The 14,573-nt window shown below is 38.1% G+C and overlaps 1 protein-coding gene and 1 pseudogene across 6 annotated transcripts in view; both read right to left on the bottom strand.

The window, feature by feature from the left end:
* The window catches only part of PATJ (PATJ crumbs cell polarity complex component), a 394,842-nt gene that overhangs the window by 58,673 nt on the left and 321,596 nt on the right, over positions 1-14,573 (bottom strand). The gene's annotated exons all lie outside the window — the stretch shown is intronic.
* Positions 3,203-4,737, bottom strand: LOC138424866 (elongation factor 1-alpha 1 pseudogene; annotated as a pseudogene).

Here is a 14,573-nt window from a genome sequence, read left to right as displayed (position 1 = left end):
ATAATAAAAGTGAGTTTCCTATATAAATGCTGGAGAAGCAGTAAAAGAAAACCAGAGGACTTGAACCAGATGACCAATCTAGATTCCAAATATCTTTCTAATATTAAAGGCTTTCATTTTATCACCACACAGTTCTGAAAACATTTTTTATTATTATAACAGTTAGAGAGGCAGCGCCAAAGAGCCAGGAAAGGTTCCTTGCTCCAGACAATTTATGTTTCAAACTCTGCAACAGCAAGACTTTAGACCAATCTTTGTTTTAATTCTGACTTATGAAATTTCCAGACCCAGGGAGCATTTATACCGCCAAGAGTTTCTTTCTCTGCACTGTTTCAGGGGAACAATTTGAGGAAATTTGCTAGGTCAGTGGCTTCAGGCCATCCCAACAACACTGCCAAGATAACACTAAGGGGCCATTTCCATGAAGGCAGAAACTAATGCAGGATCCTAGTTATACCCTGTATAATGCTGGTTTTCAAAGCTTGATGGCCAAACACCCCTTTTTCACTGGATTTGGGAGAATCAGACTGAATTCATGCTACCCATGGCTTTTATAGAGCTGAATTTTCAGTATAAACTCCTTTGATCTTGGAACATTACAAAAGCCAAATGGGAAATTTCTCTTTGTTCATACTCAGAAAGAAGAAAAAGACCTACTGGAGCTTTTATACAGTAAAAGCAGCCTGAATCCAAAACTCTGAGATACTTTCTGAGTGCTCAATGAACTGTCACATATAAAACAAATATACTGTTAATAGGCTCAAATAAGTGCTAAAATTACTTTTAAGGATCTGTTTTTGGTCCATGAGCCTTTCTGGATTGAAAACTCTCTTCCTTTCTATCAACTTGACTACTGCTGAGGTTTTAAATTCATCAGTGAAAACACAAGAAAATGTGAGATACTGTGACCTGATGATAGAAAAAGGTCACATTTCTTACCATTTGCCCTTGTGTACCCCAAGCGCTCTATGAAGCTGTGGTTCTCAATAGTTGTTTTAACTGGGGGTGATAGAGGTGAGAGGTAGAGATTACCAGCTCAATTACAAATGTGGGCTAGTGAATTGGAAAAGAAAAAAACAAGGATTTCTTTTTCAAAACTTATACAGTTCATAGTACAGAACAGAATAGTAAAATAGATATTGGTTTGGGATATTTTAGGCATCTATTTGACAAGGCTATATTAAAATTTTACCTATTGCTTTAAAAACAGTATGATTAGATGAAATAGTGGCTCATTGATGAAAGATTGACCTTTATTATGTCAAATGAAAATTTGGAGTTGATTATACTGCTTGGAGAAGGCAATGACTACCCACTCCAGTACTCTTGCCTGGAAAATCCCATGGACGGAGAAGCCTGGTAGGCTGCAGTCCATGGGGTCGCTAGGAATCAGACACGACTGAGCAACTTCACTTTCACTTTTCACTTTCATGCATTGGAGAAGGAAATGGCGATCCACTCCCGTGTTCTTGCCTGGAGAATCCCAGGGATGGGGGAGCCTGGTGGGCTGCCGTTTCTGGGGTTGCAGAGTCGGACATGACTGAAGCGACTTAGCAGCAGCAGCAGCATACACATGATTCTTAATCTGCTCATTGTATTCTCCTAATTTTAATGCTCTTGAGCTATTCAAGCAAGACTGTTCGTTGGCACAGTTCTGAGTGCCTTCTCCCCCACCAGCTGTACACCTCCCCCCACTTCCTATCTTTGCGTATTTAAATAACATTCCATGTCAGCTATACTAAAGAACTTTGGACATCAATGTTATGTTTAACTTATGTACTCATCTAAACACTTACCCACGATGTTGTGATTATGGCTGGTAAGTGACATTCTTCAGACCTAATTCATTTAGAATATGTTGAGAAAAAAAAAATCTAGGAGCAGCAATAACTGAAAAAAATTGAACTCATGAGCTTTTGTCAGAGAATTGGCTCCACACGTTTTATATATTTACCAAGAGGAAGCTGACAACTTGTTACATCCTGAACTTGTTGCAGCGAAGATTTTGGTTGTGCAGAGTCCAAAGGCAAGTTGTGCAGAATGGCAGATTCACATCATGCTCAGGTAGGCATCAGTCCCTTCCCAGAAGTAATTTGTTCCTCACCTGGACTAAGTCACCTGATACCTGCCATTGTTTTATCTGATTCACTGTCTGCTTCCTGACTCAGCAGTCAGGGTCACATCTACCAGCACCAATGACTTCTTTTAAATTGTATTGTTTGTTTATTTTTTGTTATTGAGCTCTCTGTGTTCTTCATATATATATATATATATATAATTGGAGTATAATTGCTTTCTACTGTTGTGTTAGTTTACATTGTACAGAGAAGTGAATCACTATATGTACACATATATCCCCTCCCTCTTAGACCTCCCTACCACCTAAGCAACCTATTAATCATTTCCCCGTGGGTGGGTTGCTGGCTTTTGCTGAAAGAAGCTGTAGAGACAAATGATTATGAGCTAGGCCTCTGGAGTCAAACTTAGTCCAAATCCTGGTCCTGCTACTTCTGGCCATAGGAAAACTGTTAACCTCTCAGCTTTCTCATTGTATATGATTTAAACAATATTACCTATACATAAAGCTTCATGTACAATGCCAGCACACAGTAAGGAAGTGGTAACATCTCACTTATGTAACATCTGTACCAAAGAAGCCACACACTTTCCATTTGTGCCATTTAGTCCTCATAACAACTAAGCAAGTTCAGTATTATTAGTCTCGGGTACAGTTAGGGAAAAGCAGGCTCAGAAGGGTCAGACCTGACCAGGTCTTTGCAGCTTCTAAGGAGGAAAGGTGAAATTGCAATTTGGGATGACTATTTAACACCAAAACCTGTGTTCCTACCACTATTGCAAGCTTCTCATCTGCTTTAAATATTTTATTTTGTATTTGTCTAAAAACGAACTTGGGATTTTCCAGATGGCATCAATTTTGTTGAAATACCTGTCTCCTTCCTTCCTTCATCTTTTTAGTCCTCTTTCTGTGTACCTGTATCACTCATTGAACCATTTTTTCTTTTCTTTTTTTTTTTTCCTCATTAAACTTTTTTTAATGGGTCTCAAATTCTGTGAAAGATTTTTGGTCAAGTTGTTTTCATTAAAAAGTACTGATTTTAAAAACTAATAACTTAAACTGACACACACAAAACATATGGTCCACAAAAACATTCTCCTTTCCTTCTGAAGGTTTTACGATGCATTGTTATCATTAACCAGTCTTTTACTATTAAACTTAAATGGCCAATTGAGACAAACAGTTCTGAGACCGTTCTTCCACCACTGATTAAGACTGGGGTGGCAGGTATTGGGGATAATATTCATTTAGCCTTCTGAGCTTTCTGGGCAGACTTGGTGACCTTGCCAGCTCCAGCTGCCTTCTTGTCCACTGCTTTGATGACACCCACAGCAACTGTCTGTCTCGTGTCACGCACAGCAAAACGGCCCAGGGGAGAATAATCAGAAAAGCTCTCGACACACATAGGCTTGCCAGGAACCATATCAACGATGGCAGCGTCACCAGATTTCAAGAATTTAGGGCCATCTTCCAGCTTTTTCCCAGAACGACGATCAATCTTCTCCTTCAGCTCAGCAAACTTGCAAGCAATGTGAGCTGTGTGACAATCCAGCACAGGTGCATATCCAGCACTGATTTGGCCTGGATGGTTCAAAATAATCACCTGAGCTGTGAAGCCAGCAGCTTCCATGGGTGGATCATTTTTGCTGTCACCAGCCACATTGCCACGACGGACATCTTTGACAGACACGTTCTTGACATTGAAGTCCACATTGTCCCCAGGTAGGGCTTCACTCAATGCTTCATGGTGCATTTCTACAGACTTCACCTCAGTTGTTACATTGACTGGAGCAAAGGTGACCACCATGCCAAGTTTGAGAACACCAGTCTCCACAAGACCCACAGGGACAGTACCAATACCACCAATTTTATAGACGTCCTGGAGAGGCAAACGCAAGGGTTTGTCAGTTGGGCGAGTTGGTGGCAGGATGCAATCCAGAGCTTCAAGCAGGGTGGTTCCACTGGCATTGCCGTCCTTACGGGTGACTTTCCATCCCTTGAACCATGGCATATTAGCACTTGGCTCCAGCATGTTGTCACCATTCCAGCCAGAAATTGGCACAAATGCTACTGTGTCAGGGTTGTAGCCAATTTTCTTAATGTAGGTGCTGACTTCTTAACAATTTCCTCGTATCTCTTCTGGCTATAGGGTGGCTCAGTAGAATCCATTTTGTTAACGCCAACAATTAGTTGTTTCACACCCAGGGTGTAAGCCAGAAGGGCATGCTCACGGGTCTGCCCGTTCTTGGAGATACCGGCTTCAAATTCACCAACACCAGCAGCAACAATCAGGACAGCACAGTCAGCCTGGGATGTGCCTGTAATCATGTTTTTGATGAAGTCTCTGTGTCCTGGGGCATCAATGATGGTAACATAGTACTTGCTGGTCTCAAATTTCCACAGGGAGATATCAATGGTAATACCATGCTCACATTCAGCTTTCAGTTTGTCCAAGACCCAGGCATATTTGAAGGAGCCCTTTCCCATCTCGGCAGCCTCCTTCTTGAACTTTTCAATTGTTCTCTTGTCAATCCCGCCACATTTGTAGATCAGATGGCCAGTCGTGGTAGACTTCCCTGAATCTACGTGCCCAATGACAACGATGTTGATGTGGGTCTTCTCCTTTCCCATTTTGGCTTAGGTTTAATGGTGGTTTTCACAACACCTGTGTCCTGGTGGCAAACCCGTTTCGAAAAAGCCATTTTTTCTATTGGAGTAGAAATTACTATTTCTATATAATGTATCACATTATATACAATGATAAATCAATGTTTAAAATAAAAAGGGTTCAATCCAAGACAACAGATTAATTTCTCCTAACCAATGGCAGACTTGAGAATCATTTATACATAACCAAGATTGATATATATATATATATATATATAAAAACTAATTTCCTCTTGGTAGTTGTGTGACTTTCATTGGGAAATAGGAATTTAAGTAAGATGGCCTGTTTACTTACTGCCTGAGATAAGACCAATAGTTTACCCTGGATACTCTAAATTACTCATTTGACTTGCCAACTCTAGAGCCAGAGAATTTGAAAGAGTGAGTTGGGAGAGCCTCTCAAATAATGGGTTTCCTCCAAACAGAAGGGAAAGGCAAGATTTCAGAGACATTGGAAAATCTTCTGCATAAAAACTTCTCTCTCTGAGACATGTCTAACTTGAAAAAAAAAAAAAAAACCTTTATTCCACAATTAGGGATAACATTAAAAAAAACAGACAGCCAGAAAGAAAGAGCTGGTGAGGGGATTCATCACATTGTTTAAGGAACCACTGTCTAATGTCTCCATTCCTAAAAGAACAGTATTTATTTATTTTAAAATATAAAGAAAATTCGTACATGGTGTTAGACCCAAAATAATATACACTGAGAAGTTTCTCTCCAGCATTTGTACTTCACTCAATTTCCCTAACCAGAAACATACAGTAATAAGTTTCCTGTATATTTGTAGTTATTCTATATATTTATATTTGGAAAGTACCAATAGCACAAGATGCTTGAAGCTTGTACCCTCTTTAAGCTCCCTCCCTTGTTTCATGAAATTCTACTAGAGCCACCCAAGAGCCACCTCTTCTTTGAAACTTTCCCTGGCTCTCTTGCCTAGTTAAGTGGATCAACCTGTCTGGTGGTCACTACTACATCTTAGTATTATTGAAATTATGGTATTGTGATGGCTTGTTCATAGACCTAGGTCCTGTACTGCCTCCTACCCTCAGTGGAACCCTTCCAGATGGGAAGTGTTACCAACTTCTCTCTATATCCTGGTGCTGAGCCCCGAGTAAGCCTTCAATAAACGTTTGCTAAATGATTATCAAGAAGTTAGTTGTAGATAGAAAAAGGCATCAAAATGACCCAGAAAGATGAGGCTGGCAGGGTTAGCATGTCATAATCTTACTCTAACCCAAACAAGTTTCTGATGGTAAAAGTGATACACAACCAAAATATCCATCACAAATGGATATTAAATCCATCTGAATTTCCAGAAGATTTACTTCAGCTTAGAAAGCAATTTTACAAAGCCAAGTATGGGGGACTTAATTATCACAGAGCCCCACAAAAATCACAAACACCTCCAGGGGGATTTAAACTGAATTGCTGGAAAAGAATTTCACAGCACGCAGTAACATATTCTTGAATAGAGTCAGAGTCATCAGACATTTCAGCGCATCAATCACCATTTTCTTTACTGTGCAAGCTGCCAACAAGTAGATAAAGTAACTCATAAACACACCAGTCATTCTAGCAAAAGAAAATTTTACTGTTGTCACAATAGGCCTATAACACTTAAAGAAGCCATGTGTTAGAAAAATTAAGGATCTCCTGTGAACTGAAGCACCTTCGTACGGGTGAACTATTTCCATAGAATGACATTTTACAGTTTTCATTTCTAGATAGTCAGTGGATTATTTTAACAAGCATTTTAGGATGAAACTTTGATAAAGATTTGTATAACAGATATTATTATTAGGTTGGCCAAAAAGTTCATTCAGTTTTAAGTAATAATAAGACACATTTTCCATTTTTACCAAGGACTTTATTGAACAACATATTCACTGAACCAATTGGTCAACTCAATATAAAGAACTGTATATAATATGGCTTAATTTTACTGCTTGAAGGCACATGCTACTTAATTTTGATCACTCTGGAATTAAACTTTGTCATACTCATAAAAGTCCCTATATCCACTCCTAAGGGACATTTTAACTACAGGAAAGTTTCATATTAAACTTCACATTTAGGTGGAAAATATATTTACCAATAATCCATAAAAATGTTATATCCTTCTTTCCTGCTTTATGGGAAAAAAAAATTCCTCCTAATAAGAAAGATCTATGAAGACTAAAATAATAATTTTAAATGTTATATATAAAATGGGCACTTTTGTTCCTTTGGCAGAAGTGATGGTTTATATCTGCAGCCTTAGAGGATTAATGCTCCTTTTAAACATCATTTAATAAAGTTCCCCTCTATGGCTGTCAAAATTCAGAAATCATACAGACATGTCTTCTATACTGTAGACCACCTTCTCAGCAGGAAAGTCAAATCAATGGGTAATAAAAGGTGCAAACCAAAACTACATTAAACTCTATATTGCAAAACACATGTAGAAGTATTAAGTTACTAATTTGTGATGTCTATGGCCATTACAGAGTTCAAAAAGAAAGTGTGGGTTGAAACTGCTAAAGTATATCTCACTTTGAGCAAAGTCGATAGGCTCCAAACTGTATTAATATAAATACAGGGAGGAATGTTTAAGAACATGATTCTTTTCTATTATAAATCCTTTGTGAACATATCCTTTAAAAACCAAGCTTTCCTATTATATTTCAATTAGAATGTGATTTGAGCTTTGATGTAAAGAGAGGTTGAAAAAAAAAAAAAGCAGTAGAGTATGGAAGAAGGACCCGGAAATAAAATGAGTCAAATTTTCTGACAGCTCTTGCAGTAGCCAATTCTGCAAGAACCACTTTGTTCATGACACATCATTATCACTAAAGCACAGAGCTGAGCTACATGACTTTTAAAGTCATTCCAGCTCTAAAACTTTAGACCTTGATGAATCCAGCAAAGCAGAGAAAGTCTTTTGTTTTACACTGATGCTTAGGCTTTGCCTAGGAATAAGAACTCCTTCTAACTAATAGACCAGAAGAATCCCAAATCTTATAGGCTAAGATAGATCAGAAAGATGGGAGCTGGATCACAGTGTATTAGTTATCTATTGCTGCAAAACATAATGGCTTAAAATGAAAGCTAACCATTTGTCTGTTCATAATTCTGTAGGGTGAAGCTTAGGGCTGGGCTCAGCTGGACAGTTCTGCTCTATCCTGTGTTAGTTGGGCTCTCCTGTGAGTTTGCAGTTAGGTTGGCTGGGGCTTCAGCTGGGATGGCTGGGTCACTCTTCCTCCAAGTGCTGTCTCCATATGGTATGTCTTTCTCCTGGAAGCCAGTCCAGGCTTGTTCTCATGGTGGCAGTATTTTAAGAGGACAAGAGCTTTAGCAGCAAAGCCTCTCAATACCACCTGGAAGCCACAAAATGCCACTTTCACTACTATTGGCCAAAGCAAGTCAATGGGTCAGCTCAAATTCAATCTGTAAAGAGCTGCACAAATTTTCTGGTCAATTTTATCTACTATAGACTTATCAAGTTGACCAGAGGACTCTTCCAGCTTGTAAACAATGAAAGTGAAGTTGCTCAGCCGTGTGCTACTCTTTGTGATTCCATGGACTATAGCCTACCAGGCTCCTCCATCCATGGAATTTTCCAGGCAGGAGTACTGGAGTGGGTTGCCATTTCCTTCTCCAAGGGATCCTCCCAACTCGGGGATCGAACCCAGGTCTTCTGCATTGCAGGCAGACAGACACTTTACCCTCTGAGCCACCAGGCAGCAACATATGGTGGAGTGGTCTTGGCTATGGCCATAAAAACCTGTGTTCAAGATGTATAGAATGGACTTTTGGACTTTGAGGGAGAGGGAGAGGGTGGGATGATTTGGGAGAATGGCATTGAAACATGTATACTATCACGTAAGAAATGGAGTGCCAGTCTATGTTCAATACAGGATACAGGATGCTTGGGGCTGGTGCATGGGGATGATCCACAGAGATGATATGGGGTGGGAGGTGGGAGGGGGATTCAGGATTGGGAGCTTGTATACACCCATGGTGGATTCATGTCAATGTATGGCAAAACCAATACAGTATTGTAAAGTAAAATAAAGTAAAAATTAAAAAAAAACAACAACAACAAACCTGTGTTCAGATTTTAGCTCTGCCACTTATCATAACTTTGTGGTATTTCTATTAAGGCAGTTAACCTTCCTGGACCAGTGTTTTTATCTCTGTAAAATAGAACTCAAAATCCTACCTGCTAGAGTGTGAGGATGAAATAAGATTACACATGTACCTGAGGTCACCAAGTGTTGAACACAACTTAGCGACTTGAACAATAATGTCAAACAAAGTGTCAGCCAAATAGACGTTAAATAACTGCTAATGAGGGCTCCCAGTGCATATATATATATAAGATTTAAGAGGCACATCTGGTATATGAAGGACAAAAATACATATATGTCAGAGTGGTCAAAATTCATGACTCTAAGGGTGAATGACACCAGTCTTCGCCCATTTTTTTAATTTCTAATTTTTCTGTTATATTGGTAATCCTAGAAGATAACTGATTGCTTCTTTTCCAAGAAAGATTATGCAACAAGGATATTTTAGGTTATTTTTACTCAAGTTATGGACTGTTCAGGGCTAAGTTCAATGGACCATCCAAATGCCAATAAGATATAAAGCAGATTACAAGAGTCCTGTTCCTAAATATTTTTATTTTTCTATTTCAATCAAGTTGAAACATATTTTGTATGGATTCCATATTTGCAAATTCCCCTACTTCCCCAAATACATGCTCTAGGTGCACTTGTGGTAATTTGTGGATATAAGCCAGAGTGGTGAAAAATTTTAGTTGCTAGATTCATTTGTTCACAGCTGAGGTATAACAAGGCAACATTATGCTTTCTTGTTTCAGCTCTCAGACCGGAAACAAGCTTCCTTAAAATAGTCTTTTTTAGTGCCATGTGTTTTGCATTTTTGTGCTGTTATGGGCCTGACCAAGAAAATACATGTGTTAGACAACCTTCATTCAGTTATGAGTTATAGAGCTGTTTGCCATTCAATGTTAATGAATCAACAATATGTAGTGAATAAAGTATCTTTGATCAGAAACACACATAAAACAAAGTTATATATTTCTCATCTGTTAAAAATGCTGTGACCAGAGGTTGGAGGAGGAAACTAACCATGTCTTTCCTCTAGAAGTAATGGTTTAGTATTCATTAATTCAGGGTTTGCTGCGTCTTTATACACCATAATTACCATGAATAATAAGAACTGACTGTACTTCCTCCTTTTCCCTGGTGATACTTTACTACATCAAAACTGAGAAGCCTAACGTGAAACCTGATGGAAGTAGAAAGGCGGACAAACGCTATCTATAACAGAGATGGCAGGACTCATGTGGACAAAGGCAGTCCTCTGCTGTTCTCACTACACTGAGGCAGTGGGTTGTAATCCGAGGTTGGTTGGAAGAATTAATGCACTTTTCTTATGCTGTGGCACGTATTATTATGCTTATACTCAGCGTGTTTTGTGGATCTATATTTTTTGAACCAATGACAAAGGTAAAATGCAAAGATGATTCAAAACAAGTTGAAAAGTAACTAATCTTCCCCACTTTCAATAGACCAAGAATTTTTCCCTTGCTTTGATGCAAAAAGCATTTAACATGCCCTCACTGATTCATAAGAAGCAAAAAGTTAGGAGGTTACTTTCAATATCTCATAAGGACATGTAGGACCCAAGGCAGAATATGGTCAATAATTGTCATAGTTCCTTTAAGACAATATTTTTTTCATTTTACTTAACAATTTTATAATTTGGCACACATTTAATATACTGCTTTCCCACCATGGATACAATAAGATAATTATTTACGAAGAAGTATAGTATTTGTCAAATTGATGCAGCTTTGCTTGCCAACTTCAAAGAGTGAATATATAATTGCTTCTGTTCAGAGAACCTGAGAGGGTTATAGTTATACAGGGGAAGCCAGCAAGAGTCAAAGGAACTTATCTATCATTCTTGGAATCACAGTTTTTAAAATCTGGATTCTCTATTCTGCTCACTTTTAAACAGAATTCACTACACAAATTTTCAAAGAATCTCAGAACAGTCTCCGTAAAACTGCTACAAAAGGAATGAAGAGTCTATTTACATCCTAATCTCAATTTATTCATCTATTCTAATGTGCTTGGGGTAGGGCATGAAGATTTATACCTAGCAAACCTTTCCTTCAAAGTGAAGGAAAATGGATCACAGTGTTCAGTACCTGTTATTTTGGAACATGGATATATTCTCAGGTAATAAACTATAGACAACAAAAATAATCATTAAATCAGCAATAGAGGTTCTTTTGACATAAAAAGCAAGAGTAAGGATTAAATGATCAGTTACATAGCAAGCAATAACACCAGTCTGTATGTGTGTGTGTGTGTTAAAGCAATGGACTAGGTAAGCTATCCTAAAACTCAAACTCAAGGATTTCAAATTCTTGCACACTATTTACAGATAACTAAAATATGGAATGAAAATCACAGCAATAAAATAGCTAACAGAAGAATTTCTCTGAATATATAAAAATGTTTCACATTTTAAGACTTTGAAAAGCTTTCTCTTCAAGCTCAGAAAAAAACTGCTTTATATTTACTTAAAATGGAGTTCCTTTGCCAAGTCTGATTTAACAAAAAGTTGATACTCATCAATATGAATATAATTTTTCATACTGAAATATAGGTTTAAGGAAATGGTATAATATTTGCATTAAAGCTTATAAGTCCCTATAGTTCCATCTGGTACTTATTTATCTAAATTTTACTCAGCTTGCATAATATTTTTGCTTATGGTCATATTCTTTAAGATCAGAAATGCCCAAATCTGGAAATTCAGAGGCCCTATTCGTTAACATTCTTTCAGTGTGATTCATAGACATTTTGCAAACTTTGCTTTGATTTAAAATAAAACTAAGGTAATAAGATGTTTTGTATAAAAATATATGACTTAAGCAATAACAATAAAAGGAACTTGGCTTTAGGGGATTACACGCCAAAGCAAACCATACTCCTCATGAAATAGACTGTGCAAAGTTCATTTGAAGGGGAATAGCAAAATAAAACACTTAATCAAATATAAAATAGCTTTTTACTCTGCTTACTTTAAAAAATATCTAGTGCTTCAAGTTGCCACAGTCCTACAGTTAAACAGTCAGAAGCTGTAACAGCTAAACAATGGCAAGTGACATGCTGAAGTCTTAAACCAGGTCACTTCAGAACCTGACACATGGTTTCAGCTAAAGGCCAGATATTCTCCACTTCAGTTTCTAAATGGAAGAACTTTTCCACATAGTATCCAAATAGGAGAGTTCTTCTACCATGATGCTTCTTGCTAATGTATTTCTGCCCTAGAGAACTTATGTTCAACAAGAATGAATTAAATTGGTATTAAATCAGGAAGTGAAAAAAAAATACAGGTGTAGGAGAGAAATTACAAGATTCTGAATATGACATTCCCAGTATTTTTTGTCATTGTTTGGTTGCTAAGTCATGTACGACCTCATGGGCTGTGGCCCACCAGGCTCCTCTATCCATGGGATTTTCTAGGCAAGAATACTGGAGTGGGTTACCATGCCCTCCTCCAGGGGATCTTCCTGACCCAGGGATCAAACCCACATCTCCTGCATTGGCAGGCTGATTCTTTACTACTGAACCACTTGGAAGGCCCAAGAAAGACTGCTGTTATTTAAGAATACCTAAATTTTACAATCTATCCTGGGAATCCACTGACCTCATTTACAACAGGATGGTACCAAGAAAATAAAGATAAAACAACTACTCTAGTCTAATCGTATACCTCTTGCAAAGAGATAAGCTACCTCAAGACCCAGAAGAATACCAGTATAGCAAGTAGGAGTTATATTTATGAACGTTCCTTTGCAAAAGTGATAACAATGACCAGTTTCCCTAAAACAAAACAGCAGCACAATAATTATAGAACCTTATTCTCTAGTTTAAAAAACTTTCGATTCCAAAGTTTTAAGAAATTTGTGAGATAAGAATGCAAAGGGTGGGAGGAGAATGCATCTTCTTATATTGTCATCATTTTGAAAAGGAGAGTTAAAATGGTAAATGTTCCACCCTGATTAAAAACCAAAACCTGGAACTTCCCTGGTGGGTCAGTGGCTAAGACTCTGCATTCCCAGTGCAAGGGGCCAAGGTTTGATCCATGGTTAGGGAACTAGATCCCACATGCCACAAATAAGACCTGGCACAGCCAAATAAAATAAATACATCTTGAAAAGCAAAAACAAACAAAAAAGCCTAATAATACTAATATTCTTGCAGAGTGGCCACCTGTGCTTGTCAAAATATTCCCTGAGATGGGGCATTCACTATTCCCAGGAAGTTCATTTCATCTTTGATCAGCTGATGCTTAGAAAGTTCTTCCTTAAAATAATGTGAAGCTTGTTTTTCACTGAGTCCCTTTGGAGCATCTGAATTGTTCTCATCTTTCACCCACAAGAAGATAACCTTATGTGTTTGCAGGAAGTCGTCATCGTCCTTTCCGGTCTTCCCTTTTGCAGTCTGTTCAATTATTCCTGAGATAATGTGGTTTCAACAATATTCTTGTCAACCACATAATTATGCCCCCAAATGAACAAAATATTCTAGCTTGTAGTTAAAACTGGTCAGAGGAGCACTCCAGACAGATGCAACTGTATGTGCAAAAGCTTTGCATCAAGAGGGAACAAGACTCATTAAAGGAACTAAGTGAGGCTGACATGGCTGGGATTCACAGTGAGCATCATGAGGCTGGATGGAGTCATCTTTTTAAGTGTACAAGGCAATGTAAGGTAGTACTAAAGATACAAAATAAAATAAAGCAGGCCTGTTCTCAAGGAGCTCTGGTGGGTGAGATGGATAACTCCCTTTTTCAGGTGAAGGTTGATGATACAGAGTGGTAGTGCTAGGAAAGGGGCCCAAATACTGTGGCTTTTGAGTCAGATCATCTGATTAAACTCCAACTGGACCAACTGCTAGAATTATACCCTTGGAGAAGTTACCTAACTTATCTGTATCTTGGTTTCTTCACCTATAAAATGGGGATAATGTTACTACTTCTCCTATGGGGTTGTTGTGAAGAGTAAATGAGATGATATTTATTAATTATATTTTAAGAACAGGGCTGGGATCATTTTTTAAAAGCTTCATGCTGAAAAACAAATAACTAATTATCTGGAAAGAGCCATGTTTCTCAGTATTCAGGTAACATACTAAAGACACACAGATGAAGAGAGCAAAGGACCTACTTGAAGATAATATGTTTAATAATAATCATTGCTGAACTCAATGTAGACGGGCACTAGGAAAATTTCTTTATATTCTTTACGTTAATTAATCTCCATACCAGCCTTAAGAGGTAGATTTGGTCATCACCACTCTTTTACAAAGGAAGAAGCAGATTTAACTTAGAAAGTTGCTCTTGTCCAAGGCCCCACAGTTAAAGATCTGGGATTCTGATACTGTAGAATTAGCATCATTACCCTGCTCTGTTTCCTGTTAGGTTTAATAGAAACATTGTCTGTAGTCTGGGACCTTTAACAACGGTACTCAGAGAAAGAAAAATAGAGAGTGAAGGTCCTGGAGAAACTTACCTTCATTTCACTTCACTTGCTCAATACCAAAAACATAGTTCAAGTCTGCCAACACCCTTTTTTTTTATCCCCTCTCTGGCTGTGCTATGTGGCATGCAGGTTCTTAGCTCCCTGACCAAGGATCGAACCCACATCCTCTGCAGTGGCTTAACCAATGGACCGCCAGGGAGGTCCCAATAGCTAAGGAAGGGGAAGGACTTTGTTAATTTTTTTTGACAATAC

Source organism: Ovis canadensis, chromosome 1, assembly GCF_042477335.2.
Source record: "Ovis canadensis isolate MfBH-ARS-UI-01 breed Bighorn chromosome 1, ARS-UI_OviCan_v2, whole genome shotgun sequence".
In the NCBI taxonomy this organism is placed as follows: Eukaryota; Metazoa; Chordata; class Mammalia; order Artiodactyla; family Bovidae; genus Ovis; species Ovis canadensis.
The sequence above is the reverse complement of the archived record's forward strand: the minus strand, read 5'-3'. Positions and strand labels throughout refer to the sequence as shown.